Genomic DNA, 16,975 nt, shown 5'->3' with positions numbered 1-16,975 from the left:
TTCCCAGCAGGCCTTGCTCCAACGCACGCCATGTACGCGACGCTCGCCGCATTAATATTCAAACTCCGGCCCGCCTGCGGGTTTATTTTAGCAAACGCCCCTGGAGAGGAGACACCATTAAAATACTGAAATTCTGGCCAGTCCAGTTATTTAAAAGAAAAACAATAATAAAAAAATGTAAAACTCCTGCTATTTCGAACAAAAACTTACCAGAATTATACTCTCTTCAGTTAAAGAGCACTGCTTCTGACATTTTAAATATTTTTTTATGTAATCTAGTCAGACGATAAAGACAGATCATTAGTAGATGAGAGCGTGTGCGTGTTTCTGTATGTGCATATATATGATATGTTTCTGCATGTGTGTTTTTGTGCACGTCTGTATGTATGTGTATGTGGCCGTGTTTGTGAGTCTGTGTGCGTGTGTGTGTAAGTGTGTATGTATCTGTGCATGTGTCTTTGTGTACGTGTGTGTGTGTGTCTGTGTATGATGTGTGTGTGTGTGTGTGTGACAGAGAGAGAAACAAAAAGGGAGAGAAAAAGAGAAAGGGGGGAGAGAGATTGGTGCTTCCAACCCAACCCACAGCACTTCTAGCCAAACCCAGAACGCCTCCAACCCAACCCAGAGCGCCTACAACCCAACCCAGAGCGCCTCCAACCCAACCCAGAGCGCCTCTAGCCCAACCCAGATCGCCTCAAACCCAACCCAGAAGGCCTCCAACCCAACCCAGAGCACCTCCAACCCAACCCAAAGCTCACCACCAATGCTCAAACCCAACCCAGAAGCCTCAACCAACCAGCTCCAACCCACCCAAAGCCCCACCAACCAACTCCAACCCAACCCAGAACGCCTCCAACCCAACTCAGAGCACCTCCAACCCAACCCAGAATGCCTCAAACCCAACCCAGAGCGCTTCCAACTTAACCCAGTATGCCTCCAACCCAACCCAGAACACCTCCAACCCAACCCAGAACGCTCCAACCAACCAGAGCACTCCAACCCAATCCCAAACCACCCAACCTCCAACAACCCCAACCCAAAGAACCCTCCAACCCACCTCCAGCCAACTCATTTGGGAGGATTGGGCAGTGTGCAAACATGAGCTTAATGCCTAATTAGCCGTGGGGCAGGGGGTGGGGTCCTGTAACATCCTGACATCTGACCCCGTTCGCTACTCTGAACCCTTTTTACCAGCCAACCCCCCCCCCCCACCCACCCACCCAGAACCTGCTGTTTACCTGTGCATCAGCATCCCGGTGCTATCAGGCTAATGGGACCAAATGGCTCATACACTACAAGAAAGAGTTTTTTTCTGTCTCTCTGTCTCTCCGCCCTCCTCTCTCTCTGTCTGTCTGTCACACACACACGCACACACACACACACACAGTCTTATCTCTTAGGTCTCCTAAACCACAGAACACCATGCCAGAGTTCATTAAAAACTAGAAACAGGCGGTCCAGCAGCCAGGTGAGATCACAACCTCCGAACTCCGAACCCAAAAAATTCCTACATCCAGTATAGCAGCGCAGTTCAGGGGCATGTCTTAATAACCCCCCTACTCCTGTAAAATGAACCTCAGTTCCGGGGACATTTAATTTTACTGGAAGGAATCCGACACCTGTTCCTGGCTGGCTGGCAGGTACCTGTGAATTCTGGGAAAACAAGGCGAGGAAGCGGCAGCGTTTTCCACCCACGCGTTCTGCGGGTTCGTTGGCGTGTTCTCGGTGGGGGGGGGGAGGGGGGGGGGGACTCGAATAGCGGAGGGGTAAATTAGGTGTTTCTGGTGGTTCCTGTCCCACCCCCAGAAGCCCCCACACACGAATTCCTTCATTTCCAGACTCCGGCCTCCCCTTCGCATCCACATGGGAGCCTCTCTCCGACGCCGTTTAGGAAACCGGGGGGGGGTTGGGGGGGGAGTTGGGGGGTGAGGATTGGGTTGCATCTCCCCATTGCAAAAATAAAACCCCAAAAATAAAGCCCGCAAATCGCTTTCACACTTAAGTGCTGTTTTTACTGCATTCATTTGCTCGCTTGTCAGTCGTCGCCTCAGATTAAAATCATTAATTCTGCATGAAATCAAACTCAACAGCGAATTTAAATTATGGCCATCATATGAGCTCTTAGCTTAGGCTGCAGGGCCCGCATGAGCATGAAACAACGAGCCACAGAAGACCAAATAAAGCCCCTTTTTTTCTTCTTTGTATTGTACTGGAAAACAGAAAGAAAAATCTGGGCTTTTTACACCAAGCAAAAAGCTGTGTTGAACTCATTCATGTGAGAATTTCAACAGAACACTTCTTACATTTAACTCCACCAAACATTGCTGCTGCAATTATAATACACTAAAATCAAGGACAAATATGCATTGAAATGGGAATGTGTGCATTATATGCTCGTATTGCATGGCTCCATCCACAGTGTAGGTCTTTGTTTTTGTATGTGATGTGTGCAGCTATATCTAAACTAACGTGAAGTAATCAGAAACTTTTTTTGTGTGCATGCAGGCATTGCGCATTCGGGTACCGACTGAGTATCTTTGGCGTCTGATTAATCGCGTGACCTTGATGCGCTGAACTGGTTGTCACTACGGCAGAGTCACCTGGGCAGCCTGTGAGGTGATTGGTCACAGGTGAGGGGGGGGGAGGGGGACCTGCGAAACTTCAAACCTGAAGAATGTGAGAGAAGGAAAATAAAACAACAAGGGAGCGGCATTCCGAGTTTTCCAGAGTTGTTCCAGCCGCTGGTGTGTGGGAGGAAGGGATAAGTCAATATTCCCTCACACGGCGTCTGGGGTGTTCACTCCCAGAGGTTTCTGATCTGGGAAAAAACTGACACAAGCTGGAAAGCAAAACACCCACACTTTGTAAAGTAGATGTGTCAAAATGCAGCACCTTCAGGTTTGCACAACGTGGAGGGCCGCAGTGTCTGCAGGTTTAACTCCAGTCCTGGAGGGCCACAGTGTGTGCAGGTTTAACTCCAGTCCTGGAGGGCCGCAGTGTCTGCAGGTTTAACTCCAGTCCTGGAGGGCCGCAGTGTCTGCAGGTTTAACTCCAGTCCTGGAGGGGCTGCAGTGTCTGCAGGTTTAACTCCAGTCCTGGAGGGCCGCAGTGTCTGCAGGTTTAACTCCAGTCCTGGAGGGGCCGCAGTGTCTGAAGGTTTAACTCCAGTCCTGGAGGGCCGCAGTGCCTGCAGGTTCAACTCCAGTCCTGGAGGGCCGCAGTGTCTGCAGGTTTAACTCCAGTCCTGGAGGGCCGCAGTGCCTGCAGGTTCAACTCCAGTCCTGGAGGGCCGCAGTGTCTGCAGGTTTCACTCCAACCTTGGTTTTTGTAGTGTTTCTTAACCAGTGACTCATTTAAATTGTTGATTGGGTGAACAATCCACTCACCTTGTTCTCAAGGTGTGAATTGAAAAGAAATGAGAAAATTGAAAGGAAAGCACACGGCAGTCCTCCAGGCCTGGCGTTCGAGCCTCTGCTTCAGGCCGAGAGCACGTTGGGGGGGGTGGGGGGGGTGGGGGGGGTGTGACAGACATCTTGGCGGTTCGCTTGCTGCGTTTTTTGAGAATGAATCTGGATGACTCCGCGCCCCGCGAGAGGGGAAACAGGAACCCTGCGGGGAACCGAAACTTCGGAGGACCTCATCGCCTCCAATCCAGCTCACGTCCCGCAGCGTGCCGCACTTTACCGACGCCGCAACAAAGCACGCTTTAAAGGAAAACAGGAAACAGGAAAATCAGGGAAAGCCCAAGATTTGAGTCTCCCCCCACCCCACCCCTGCAAAAAAAAAAATTAAAAATAAACCAGCAAGTGGTTTTTTAAAAAAAACTGTCTGGTGGGAAGAAACGCGGAGAGGCACACGGTTATAGCAGGGAGTCCTTCCTCCGCTGGTGTGTTTTCTCTATTAAATGTCCTCCAGAAGGACGGAGAGTAAAAGGGAGCCGGCGTGGTCCGAGCCGAGCGGCGTAAACGGGGAGCGGTGTCTCGTGGGTAATTTAGCGAGCGGAATAACTGATCGATGGACTCTCCGTGGTTTTGGGCAGGACTGACCGCGCGTCGCGTCACGTCGACTGTGAGGTCACGGAACGGGGGACACGCTTGGCGTGGTCGGCCCTGGGAAAGGAAGCTGGGGTGGAGGGGGGGGGCGGGGCGTTCATCGCGGCGGGTGCCCAGAGATGGCGGGTTCTGCGGCTTCCATCTCAAACCCCCTTTAGAACCCGCGCGGCCCCGGGCTTACCGCCATTCTGGCTGCGCCTCGTTTCTGATTCACCCGCCGTTTCCCCATCTGGGACCTAAAATGCTTCTTCCCTGGCCTAACCACCCCCCACCCCCGCCCCTGCCCCTGCTCATACCCCTTTCCACAAATGGTTTTGTCCCAGGTGCACAGGTGCTGCCGTCATGCCTCGGTGCTCATTGTTGCCGAACGCAGGTTTTTCGTGCAGCGTCATGCCTCGGTGCTCATTGTTGCCGAACGCAGGTTTTTCGTGCAGCGTCATGCCTCGGTGCTCATTGTTGCCGAACGCAGGTTTTTCGTGCAGCGTCATGCCTCGGTGCTCATTATTGCCAAACGCAGGTTTTTCGTGCAGCGTCATGCCTCGGTGCTCATTGTTGCCGAACGCAGGTTTTTCGTGCAGCGTCATGCCTCGGTGCTCATTGTTGCCGAACGCAGGTTTTTCGTGCAGCGTCATGCCTCGGTGCTCATTATTGCCAAACGCAGGTTTTTCGTCGCCGTCCTCGGGTCTCCCGACGGGCTCACGCAGAGACCGTAGACGAGGCGCGTCACTCGTCTGGTGTTACTCTCCAGGTAAACACCAGCAACTCGGAAATGAAATTACATCCAGGTAAGTGCTGCTCATTTTGCCTTTCGATTCAAATCCACACAAACGTTTTTGAACTCTGAACGCAGGGCTGCGGATGCAACGGGCGGGGCCAGGGGCTGGGCGAGGGGCGGGGCCAGGGGCTGGGCGATGTATTATTTCAGAGGCCTGGTGAAGCCGCAGAGACCGCTTGCGTTGGAGCTCCTGACAGTGGAAGCGTGGGACTGCGTGGGAGGGGGGGGGGGGGGGGGGTAGGTGTGCTGGTGGGGCTTCCATACGGTGTGTTTACACCCTCCCGTCCAAGGGTTTCAAAGGTGTTTGGAGTGAAAAGTGTGTGTGTGTGTGTGTGTGTGTGTGTGGTCCTCCACTTTTCTGCGCCGTAGTAAGGACGGCAGTTTGTTTTCGTGTATTGCACTTTGCACAGATGGTGACTGAAATCCAGTATATATGTTCAAGTCTGTCTCTTTTTTTTTGTAGCTAGAACAGTTTTTGTGTTTTTAAAAAAATGGAATCCATCATCCAATCATCACTGTTCTTTTGGCACAGAATGTTTCATCGGGTGCTTGTTTATTGTTTTATTTATTTTTAATTGTGGACCAAGAGCGGCGGTGTGAGAATGCATGCTGGGTAATCTGCTGCTTGTTGTGTGCATGTGCCTATAGCCTATGGGGGGCGGGGAGGTGGGTGTGTGCCGATGATTAGCAACCAAAGTCAGCCCCGTATTTTGATTGGCCCAGGTGTTGAGGCTGAGGAGGAAGGGGGTGGGAGTGGGGGCGGTGGAGACTGATGCAAAGAAACACCCCCTTCCCATAAGAAACCATAAAAGAATAAGGGGGGGATGAATATTTAGTCCGTGGACACAAAAGAAAACCCATGAATCACATCACATCCCCCCATCCCCCCCCCCACCCAAAACAGAGAGCATTGTTCCCTTGTTTTTCCCTTTATTTACATGTAAATTGCCCGCCTCTCTCTTTTTTAATATTTAAATTTGCGTTCGTACGTGTCTTTCATAAGTTTCGGACGCGGGCACGTGTTCGTGGCACCGCGCCAACACAGGTGCGCAGCGTCTGGACGTCCCGCACCCATCCCCCGCCCCCCCCGCCCCCCCCTCCACTTTCGACAATACCAACGCTGTGCTTCGGTTTCATCCCCTTGTTTTCCTCAGAGTTCATTCAGCGATTCAGCCTTACTGACGTCTCTACCTCTCATCTTTTTTCTTTCTTTCTTTCTTTCTCTCTTTTTTTTTTTAGTATTCGTGGAAAGCACAGCAGGCGTTCTGATCCTTGGACCCGGGCACTATTAATCACAGTAATTGTGCGGTTTCAGTGACAGGGCGGGGGGGGGGGGGGGCGAGGGGGTGGGGAGGGGGGTGGTGGGGATGTGTGGGGGATTTGGAATCAGACTCAGTGCAGTTGAAATTCCGCTGCCGCTGGTGTAATTGCTGTTGATGAGACTGTAATACGTGTCACTGACAATCGCGCTCCTGGCCCAGGGTGCACATGCCAAAAAAAAGTCCCTGTTAGGTAAACACCAGCACAGGGCGCACTGTGAGAGACAAAAGGGTGGGCATCACCTCCCAGCATGCTTTGCAGTCCGTCACAGGGCACACACACACACACACACACACAACATTCCCTCACACACTTACGCAGGTACCTGTTTCTACACTTAGTTCATTTGCTAAAGGTCTGCATCGGAGTTCAACTAATTGTTACATAGAATAATTTTAATTTAGTCCGGTTGGTTTCACATCGCAATGATTAAAGCTCACCCCATTTGTCAAAAAAGGGATTTGTGTGCATGCGTGAGTGTTCGATGATCGGTCAAAAATTTGGCATTCGCCTAACATAACCGGAAAAAAATGATTGAGTATCGAATGCATTGTGTCGCTATTTTTGTTACTTTTAATCGGGCATCATTATCAGCAGCTCATACTGGTAGAACATAAACAACGTCTGTCCAGCCTTTGGGATCTGAACAGTCATATTTCGCCAACGTGCTGCAAGAAAAAACATTGCTAAGTCAAGCACTAGTGTTACCTTCATTCAGAATCACGGCTCTAGATTTGTTCCGAATACGGTAAACGTCCTCTGTTTATTGCTCATGATACTATGCCCTAAAAGCCAAGATTATAATTCTGATGTGCTACTCTATTCAGGCTAATTAATTAAGTTTTAATGTGGCATTGTTGAATCCCCTCTTGCGCAACTTTCGAGCAAATACCACAAATGTGTCTGTAATTTTTAAATTTATCTATGAATAAATGGATAATTTTCATTCAGCAACACAAATTATCTGTAAACAACGCTTGATAATGATGAATATGTTTAATCTGATAACAGGTTGGACGTTGTTGGTTGTGGGTTAAACGTTGGCAGACTCCTGGGCCTTATCTCTGAGTAGTCGTGTGTAACACGTTGGCGGTCGGCTTCTAGTCTTTTCCGTCGTCTTTGTGGGCGGTGCCAGCGTGAGTGACGACTAGGGACGGACAGGTAAAGATCACCTGGGCTGGCTCGCGTATTACCTGGAGTCCAAAACAGGCTTATATAACTGAGTCACGCAGTGCGGCTGTAGCTGCAACTTTAAGATCTACTTTTAGAAACCTGTGGATTATATAACCCTAATGACGCACACATGCACACGTACACACGCGCACATACACACACACATGCACACTCGCACGCACATGCACACACACGCAAACAAATATTGATTACGTAACATTGCTGCAGTTTGGGTTACTTTAATAATGTAAACACAGAATAATTCAAAAACCTGAGGTTTATAGAGAAAAAATAATAATAATATCTATCTATGGCCTGGATTCAATTAAATTCAATAAAACTTTTGATTTAAGGACTTGAGAAAAAAAAGCTGTGAAAAGGTCTTGTTTTCTTCGCAAACATTTCAGTCAATCCCTCACTTATATGCTCTCCGAACTCACTAAACTATGCTTGTGAAGAAAAAGAAACAGCTTATTTAAATAGAGATAATTGCTTTTGCCTCCGAAATCTTCTGACCTTAGGAACAGACCACAGGCCCAGCTGGACTGGAAGGGGAGAAATCTGAAATCTTCTGACCTGAGGACCAGACCACAGGCCAAGCTGGACTGGAAGGGGAGAAATCTGAAATCTTCTGACCTGAGGACCAGACCACAGGCCCAGCTGGACTGGAAGGGGAGAAATCTGAAATCTTCTGACCTGAGGACCAGACCACAGGCCAAGCTGGACTGGAAGGGGAGAAATCTGAAATCTTCTGACCTGAAGACCAGACCACAGGCCAAGCTGGACTGGAAGGGGAGAAATCTGAAATCTTCTGACCTTAGGAACAGATCACAGGCCCAGCTGGACTGGAAGGGGAGAAATCTGAAATCTTCTGACCTGAGGACCAGACCACAGGCCCAGCTGGACTGGAAGGGGAGAAATCTGAAATCTTCTGACCTGAGGACCAGACCACAGGCCCAGCTGGACTGGAAGGGGAGAAGTCTGAAATCTTCTGACCTTAGGAACAGATCACAGGCCCAGCTGACCTGGAAGGGGAGAGAGGTCTGGTGGTAATTTTCTGGTCGGGTGATGAAAGGACATTCCTCATTAGGGAAACGCTGGGGTACATAATCTGAGGAGGTGAGTCTTCATCTATGGTGGAAGGTATGCACACATGCGCACACACACACACAAACATACACACACACACACACACACAAACATACACACACACACACACACACACATTCAGCGCACACGTGAACATAATACACAGCAATGATAGCCACGACACATTTAATTCAGTGGTTTAACTTCAGGGAGTACACTGGCAATTTATTTATTTTTTTTTTTTTTTCCCCCCAAGTTGATTTAAATTTATAAGAATTAGCCGAATGGAAAGGTTCTCTTATTTGGTTGGTGAGGGCAGTTTTATGGCTGCAAAAACAGAATTTGCGGTTTTTGACAGTTGAGGTTTGATGCGAACGGCTGTGGAACCTTTTATGCAACCTGGCGACCAGGAGGCTAAAGAAAACATTTATGTTTCCAGCCTCCCGAGCCCGTTAGCCTCCCGAGCCCGTTAGCGGCTGCCGGGGGAACGAGCCGCACTGGAGCGAGCGCACCCGAAACCCGAACCTGCCGGGTCCAATGTCCTGAGCGGGACCAGAGCCAGCCGGGCTCCACCAGCGGCCTGTGTGCACACACACACACACACACACACTCATACAGGCACGCGCACATGCACGCACACACACTCATACACACACACACTCACACACACACACTCATACATGCACGCGCACACGCACGCACACACACACACACACACAAACACACACACACTCATACACGCACACACACACACAAACACAACACACACACACTCATACACACACACACACACACACACACACACACACACACACACACACACTCATACACACACACGCACACACACACACACTCATACACACACACGCACACACACACACACTCACACTCGTTTGATGGACTTTTTGGAGAGACCGGTAAAGAGAGCATTGCAATAACCGACTCTACTTGAAATAAAAGCATGAATGAGAGTTTCTAGGTCTTTTTTGGACATAAGACCTCTGACTCTAGCTATGTTTTTGAGATGGTAAAACACGTACACACACACACATACACACACATGCACACACACACACACATGCATGCACACACACACACACACACACACACACACACACACACATACACCTCTCGATTTTCACTCCCTAACAGCGATAAATTCCAAGAGACATGACTTCCTATCGTAGGATCTCTGTTTACTCTAGCACAGCATTGGCATTCATATCATGTTAAAATGAATATGACACAAAATTATGTTAAAATGAATATGACACAAAGCCGGAGGCTGAACACATTGCGGTTACATCAAATATGGTCCAAATTTGACAGTTCTAAGTAGCATGTTAATGAATTTCACTTTCGGTAACTGATAACAAATTATAAACAGAAGCAACGGGCTAAACTGCAACTTCAGAACACCCAGTAGCAAAATAAATAAATGTGTGAAAAAATCCCAAAGAACATTTAAAAAAAAAAAAACCATCCAGACCAAGGCAGGAAAAAGAGAAAGAGAACGGAAGGGACAGAGAGAAAGAGAGAGAGAGCGGGAAAGACAGATAGAAACAGGGGAAAGGGTAGATAGAAAGAGAGATAGGTAGAAAGAGATATAAATAGGGAGCTAGATAGATAGAGGAATGAGTGAAAGGCAAAGAAAAAGAAAGGAACGGAGGGAAAGGACAAACGAGTGAACGAGTAGACCCCGGTAATTACACAGTACCTGTCAGAGAGAGAGGGAGAGAGAAAAAGAGAGATAGAGAGTGAGAGGAAAAGAGGAAGGTGTTCCTGGGAATTACACACGGTAATGAGTGGTATGGGATGGGTCCACTTCATTCGTCCTCCAGGTGTGTGATCCCAGGTGAAGGCTGTCCCACACCTGGCCTGGCATGGTCCCCCCCCCCCATAATGTCTGAGGGTGGTGAGGCATGGGTTTCAGGAATTGGAGGGAAATCCATTTTCACTTCAGGAAACAAGCTTGACATTCAGCTAAGGACTTAGAGATCAATCCTCAGAAGAACCATATCTGCGATTTTCAATCCATGACTGAATGCTCAGTCTGTTTACTGAAATGCGGGAGCTGAAACAGAATTGGCTCGATAACGGTTCCATGTGCTCAGCTGTTGAGCGATAACAAATTGAGTTAGCGGGATTTAGCACAGTTATCTGAATCGCCCAATCAGAGCTCTCCACACTGAAGCCAGAATTCCTGGATAAGTTTTATTGGCAGCAGGACAGAGGCGCATTCCTTTCAAATGTAACCCCCCCCACCCCTCCCCGCCCCTCCCCCTGCCCCAGCCCCCCTCCCGCCCAGCGGAGTGCCTGTCCTCCCGCTGGCTAATTACTCTGCCCTGCAGAGGGAGAGAAGAGGGATCATCACTAATTACAGCGACCAGTGTCCAAAGAACAGCGTGGAGCACCAGACGATCACCACAACCATCCATCACTGAGAAACACACACACACACATACACACTGTATACACACACACACACATACACACTGTATACACACACACACACACATACACACTGTATACACACGCATACACACTATCATGTCTGTATGGAAGAGGATGTGTATGTATGTGTGTGTGTGTGTGTGTGGCATGAGTGATGTGTGTGTGTGTGTGTGTGTGTGCGTGCGTGTGTATGCCTGTATATGTACAGGTATGTGTATAGAGTATGTATGTTTGTGTATACAATATGTACATGTGTGTATGCGTACTATATCAGTGTGTGTGTGTGCATGCTGATGTGTGCGCACGCGCTGATGTCCATGTATGTATGTATGATTGTGTGTGAAAGAGAGAGTGTGTGAGTGAATGTATGTGAATGAAATAAAACCTCTGAATAAGAACAAAAATTTTAAAGCGTATAGTATAAAGACAGTAGTGAAAAACGCAAGAGGAAAAACATTCTGATAATTCCAGGTTAATTAAGACACAGCGGTTGACCACCCTGCTTGTACACATTTTCCAGGTTTTCTGTAAACAAACTGTTTGACGGCAACCATCCGATGACTAGGAGGGCAGGGCTGGGTGAGGTTTTATCACCAGTTGCCTTTTATGAAAGGCCACCAGTAGGGCTAATGGCCTATCATGGACAGCCACGAGTTGGCCAATGGCCTTTCATGGGTTCCTGGGTCCTGGATGCGGCTTGCAGAGAGAGTGAGAGAGAGAGAGAGAGAGAGAGAGAGAGAGAGAGCGAGAGAGAGAGAGGGAGAGAGAGAGAGAGAGAGAGAGAGAGAGAGAGAGAGACAGAGAGCGAGAGAGAGAGAGAGAGGGAGAGAGAGAAGGATAGAAGGATAGAAGGAGTCAATCTGGCAGTAAAAAATGTCAATGCTATCTTTGAAAAAACAGCTGAAAAATCACAATTAAAAATGAAAAATAAACTGAAACCTCATCTCAAAAAAGAGGACAAATGGTTTGACCAAGACTGTCAAAACATCCGAAAAGAACTAAGAAAATTGTCAAATCAAAAACACAGAGACCCAAATAACTCAAATATACGCCTTCTTTACTGTGAAGTACTAAAGCAATATAAACGTACACTCAGAAACAAAAAGGCACAATATACTGAAAAGCAACTGGCAGAAATTGAGGAGTCAATAAATACAAATCAATTTTGGGACCGATGGAAAAATCTGAAAAAAACACAACAAGAAGAATTAGCTATACAAGATGGGGATATTTGGACAAACCATTTTCAAACACTTTTTAAAAAAGTGGAATTAGGAGCAAATCCTGACAAAAACCATATAAATAAAAAATTGCAGGAACTTGAATTGGCTATTAAAGATAATCAAAATCCATTGGACTTCTCGATTACTGAACAAGAGCTTAAAGATAAAATTAAAAAATTGAAACCTAAAAAAGCATCTGGACCTGACAGTATTTTAAATGAGATGCTAAAATGCACAAGCACAAAATTTCAACTGGCCATCCTAAAATTATTCAATTTGGTTCTGAGTGTAGGTTACTTCCCTGACATCTGGAACCATGGGCTTATAACACCAATATTCAAAAATGGAGATAAATTTGACCCAAACAATTACCGAGGCATCTGTGTGAACAGTAATCTGGGGAAGGTACTTTGCAGTATCATAAATTCTAGACTTTTAACCTTCCTTACTAAACACAATGTCTTGAGAAGAAGTCAGATTGGATTTTTACCAAATCACCGCACAACTGATCACATTTACACCCTACACACCCTAATTGAGAAATATGTAACCCAAAACAAAAAACAAATATTTGCTTGCTTTATTGATTTTAGAAAAGCATTTGATTCTATTTGGCATCAAGGGTTATTCTACAAAATTATTGAAAGTGGTGTAGGGGGTAAAACCTATGATCTAATAAAATCAATGTATACAGGGAACAAATGCGGCATAAAAATTGGCAACAAAACAACAAATTTCTTCTCTCAGGAACGTGGAGTAAGACAGGGCTGCAGCCTTAGCCCAACACTTTTCAATATTTATATTAATGAATTGGCAAACATATTAGAAAAAGCTGCAGTGCCTGGTCTCACTCTACACAACTCAGAGATCAAGTGCCTGTTCTATGCAGATGACCTGGTTCTCCTTTCCCCCAGTGAACAGGGGTTACAGAAAAGCCTAGACCTGCTAGAACAATACTGCCAGACCTGGGCCCTGGCAGTAAACCTTAACAAAACTAAAATTATGACATTCCAAAAAAGATCCAGATCTCAGGGAACAAAACACAAATTCATGTTAGGAACACACTACATTGAACATTCCTCAAATTACAATTATTTAGGGCTAAAAATCAGTTCTACAGGAAACTTCAACATTGCAGTGAATGAACTAAGGGAGAAAGCACGCAGGGCCTTCTACGCCATAAAACGACAAATTTGTGTAGAGATTCCAATTAGAATTTGGCTTAAAATCTTTGGAGCTGTAATCGAACCAATTGCTCTTTATGGCAGTGAAGTGTGGGGTCCACTCATCAGTCAAGAATTTGGCAAATGGGACAAACATCCAATTGAAACCCTGCATGCAGAATTCTGTAAACATATCCTGAAATTACATAGAAACACAACAAACAATGCATGCAGGGCAGAATTAGGCCAATACCCATTACTTATCAAAATACAAAAAGGTCAATCAAATTTTGGAAGCACCTAAAACAAAGTGACCCCCACTCATATCAATACAAAGCCCTGCAATACCAAGAGTTGAGCAAAGCAAACAATCCCCTCACTCAGCTGGTCCTGAGCCTTAGTTCCCCACATACACTAACACACACTAACACCTCACCTGCTCAGGATCAGAACAAAACTACAAACATAATTAGAATAAACCAAATTGCAACACAGCTGAAACAGAATTATATAACCTACTGGGAAACTAAAACAAAATTGCAAAGTAAAATGAAATGTTATTTGGCCCTAAAAAGACAGTATGCTGTAGCGAACTACCTGACCACAGTTACTGACAAAAAACTGAGAACCACCTTGACGAGGTACAGACTCAGCAAGCACCACTTAGCCATAGAAACTGGCAGGCACAGACAATCATGGTTGCCAGAAGAAAATAGATTGTGCCAACAATGCAAAGGCAACCAAATTGAAACGGAAAAACACTTCCTAATGGAATGCACAAAATTTGACCAAATTCGCCAAAAATTCTACCAAAAAATAATACAGAAATGTCCCCAATTCAATGATATACCCAATGACGATAGATTACCCTACCTATTAGGAGAAGAAAAAGGCTGCTGCATATTAGCAGCACAATTTGTGTTCTCTTGCCATACTCTGAGGGACAATGTGTGACCACCTCATGCACACATTTACACACAGCATACACACGTACAAGCAGACACATAATATTCACTCATGCACATAACACACAGATAGTCAGACACACACACACACACACCTAACATCACTTACTGATATTTTTGTATATATTTTTTTATTTTTATTTTTTTTAATATAACGGATTAACTGTATATAGTTGTATGTTATAACCACTGCTTTGGCAACACAAGTGCCTATATTTGTCATGCCAATAAAGCACTTTGAAATTGAAATTGAAATTGAATTGAGAGAGAGAGAGAGAGAGAGAGAGAGAGAGAGGGGGGGGGAGAGAGAGAGAGAGAGAGAGAGAGGGGGAGAGAGAGAGAGAGAGAGGGGGAGAGAGAGAGAGAGAGAGAGAGAGAGAGAGAGAGAGAGAGAGAGAGAGAGAGAGAGAGAGAGAGAGAGAGAGATACGCAGAACGGCGTCTCGTCCAGGCAGGAGGTCCAGGCCCGTTGGCAGGGAGACGGCGAGCCCTCGGACAGCCCGGGTCGGTGGGGAATGAGGCCGTTGAGGAGGTTCTGTGGCATCAGGTCTGCCGCGTGCGGGGCGGGAAACGAAATGACGCTCGATTTGAGGAGCACGGAGCAAAAACAGGGCAGCACCGTTTCAGGGAAAAGACGTTTTAGACGTTTTTGTTCCAATCTTTTTCTTTTTTTTATTCAAAAATGGCACTCGGCATCTTTTTCTAACGCTTTTATTTGTTTTGCTTATTTTTGAAAGTCCAGATGGGATAGGTGAAATGGCAATGAGTCAGCCATCTTCTCTTAACTCCTTCACATAAGACTGTTTATTTTTTCTATTGCCAATTTTGATTCATTCACCACACCCTTGACATTACCTTCTTTATTAATCCTTTGAAGAGTTGTTTTTTTTTGGAATGTTATTTCAAAATTCTAACTCGGTTAGAACTCTATTGCTTTCTATTACCAGTGGTGATTGTGACATCATCATGAGAATTTTCATTTGAGAACATTCTAATCAAGTATTTGTGGTCTCACACCTACTTCATTAATGCTCACATTTTTTTTTGTAGCAAGTTGATTAGTGGTGGTTGTAAGGTCCATTGTGTGCTCATTTGTGTTCTCTGGCTGTCCAACATTTTAAGTTGAACATTGATGGATGAAGGTGGTATGGAAAAGTACTGGTGAAAAGTCATTTTGAAACTCCCCTCTGAGTGTCTGCAGCAAAAATGATTCATAGCATCAAAGTAAATGAGCTATATTAAAATCAATATCCCATATTAAATATATTTCTTTTTACCAGCATTGACTCTGGAAAACGGTGTTTATTTATTATTTTTGCCAGAGGTTTTGGAGTGTGTAACATCTGTCTACAGCTATGAGGTATTGACCAAATGAATCCAAAGTCAATCAACAGTGTCCTCGTGAAAGCAGAAAGATTTTTATTTGTTTTCCTCCTTAACAACGAAACAGTCTCTCTGTACAAAGACCAGAAAAACAGACACGAATTTTAATATTATTGAACATGTGAACATTCGGGGCTGCTACAATAAAATGGTTGTATGCGCTACATCGCACAACACTTGTATTTCAACCTGCTTCACAAAAAAAAAATCTGTCTGGGGATTGCAGGGCACTCTGCAATCACAGGACGAAAATAAAACTTCACATGAACTTCAGACGGATTTGATTGTTGGTAAGCCTGGCTGAGTTTCCTAATTTTTTCTGATTAAGGATGGTGGATAAATTTTGAAATATTTTCATGAATGAACAAAGGAAAGCAAAAACGTCCAGGAAGCTTCTTTTTGTCAGATTGTCAGGTGTTGGGAGACCCGATCACATCAAGAGCGGCCCGCAGCTGGGCCTTTTCCCACCCTGATCATCAGAGCACTGGGGCAGGTGCTGATGGGGCAAAGGAAGAACGATGTGCTGTTTAACACCAGCCTCCTCTGCCCTCCTGCTCTGGGTCCTCCTCTGCCCTCCTGCTCTGGGTCCTCCTCTGCTCTCCTGCTCTGGGTCCTCCTCTGCTCTCCTGCTCTGGGTCCTCCTCTGCCCTCCTGCTCTGGGTCCTCCTCTGCCCTCCTGCTCTGGGTCCTCCTCTGCTCTCCTGCTCTGGGTCCTCCTCTGCCCTCCTGCTCTGGGTCCTCCTCTGCCCTCCTGCTCTGGGTCCTCCTCTGCTCTCCTGCTCTGGGTCCTCCTCTGCTCTCCTGCTCTGGGTCCTCCTCTGCCCTCCTGCTCTGGGTCCTCCTCTGCTCTCCTGCTCTGGGTCCTCCTCTGCTCTCCTGCTCTGGGTCCTCCTCTGCTCTCCTGCTCTGGGTCCTCCTCTGCCCTCCTGCTCTGGGTCCTCCTCTGCTCTCCTGCTCTGGGTCCTCCTCTGCTCTCCTGCTCTGGGTCCTCCTCTGCCCTCCTGCTCTGGGTCCTCCTCTGCTCTCCTGCTCTGGGTCCTCCTCTGCCCTCCTGCTCTGGGTCCTCATAAGGACCGTTAGAGTCATGCTGTGTGTGGATTAGGGACAGAGGAGAGTAGCCCTGCGGCCTGATCACAACTCCTAATCTGCCTTAATGGGTAACATCTTCACACGGACGTCGTCTGGCATCTCTAGGCTGCACACACATGCAGTGTGTGTGCGTGTGTGCGTGTGTTAGAGCTGGCTGCATGTTCTCTCCCCTGGGTGGTTGAGGTCCGTTTCCATCGTCATGTTTGTAGATAAACACAGGGTCACATGGTCAGGGTTAGATGTGGCTGGTAGGTATTGGGGGGGGGGGGGGCTCTGGGTTGTAATCAGGA

The sequence above is a fragment of the Anguilla rostrata genome, chromosome 2, assembly GCF_018555375.3.
Source record: "Anguilla rostrata isolate EN2019 chromosome 2, ASM1855537v3, whole genome shotgun sequence".
NCBI classification, from domain to species: Eukaryota; Metazoa; Chordata; class Actinopteri; order Anguilliformes; family Anguillidae; genus Anguilla; species Anguilla rostrata.
This window is presented reverse-complemented; position numbering follows the sequence as displayed.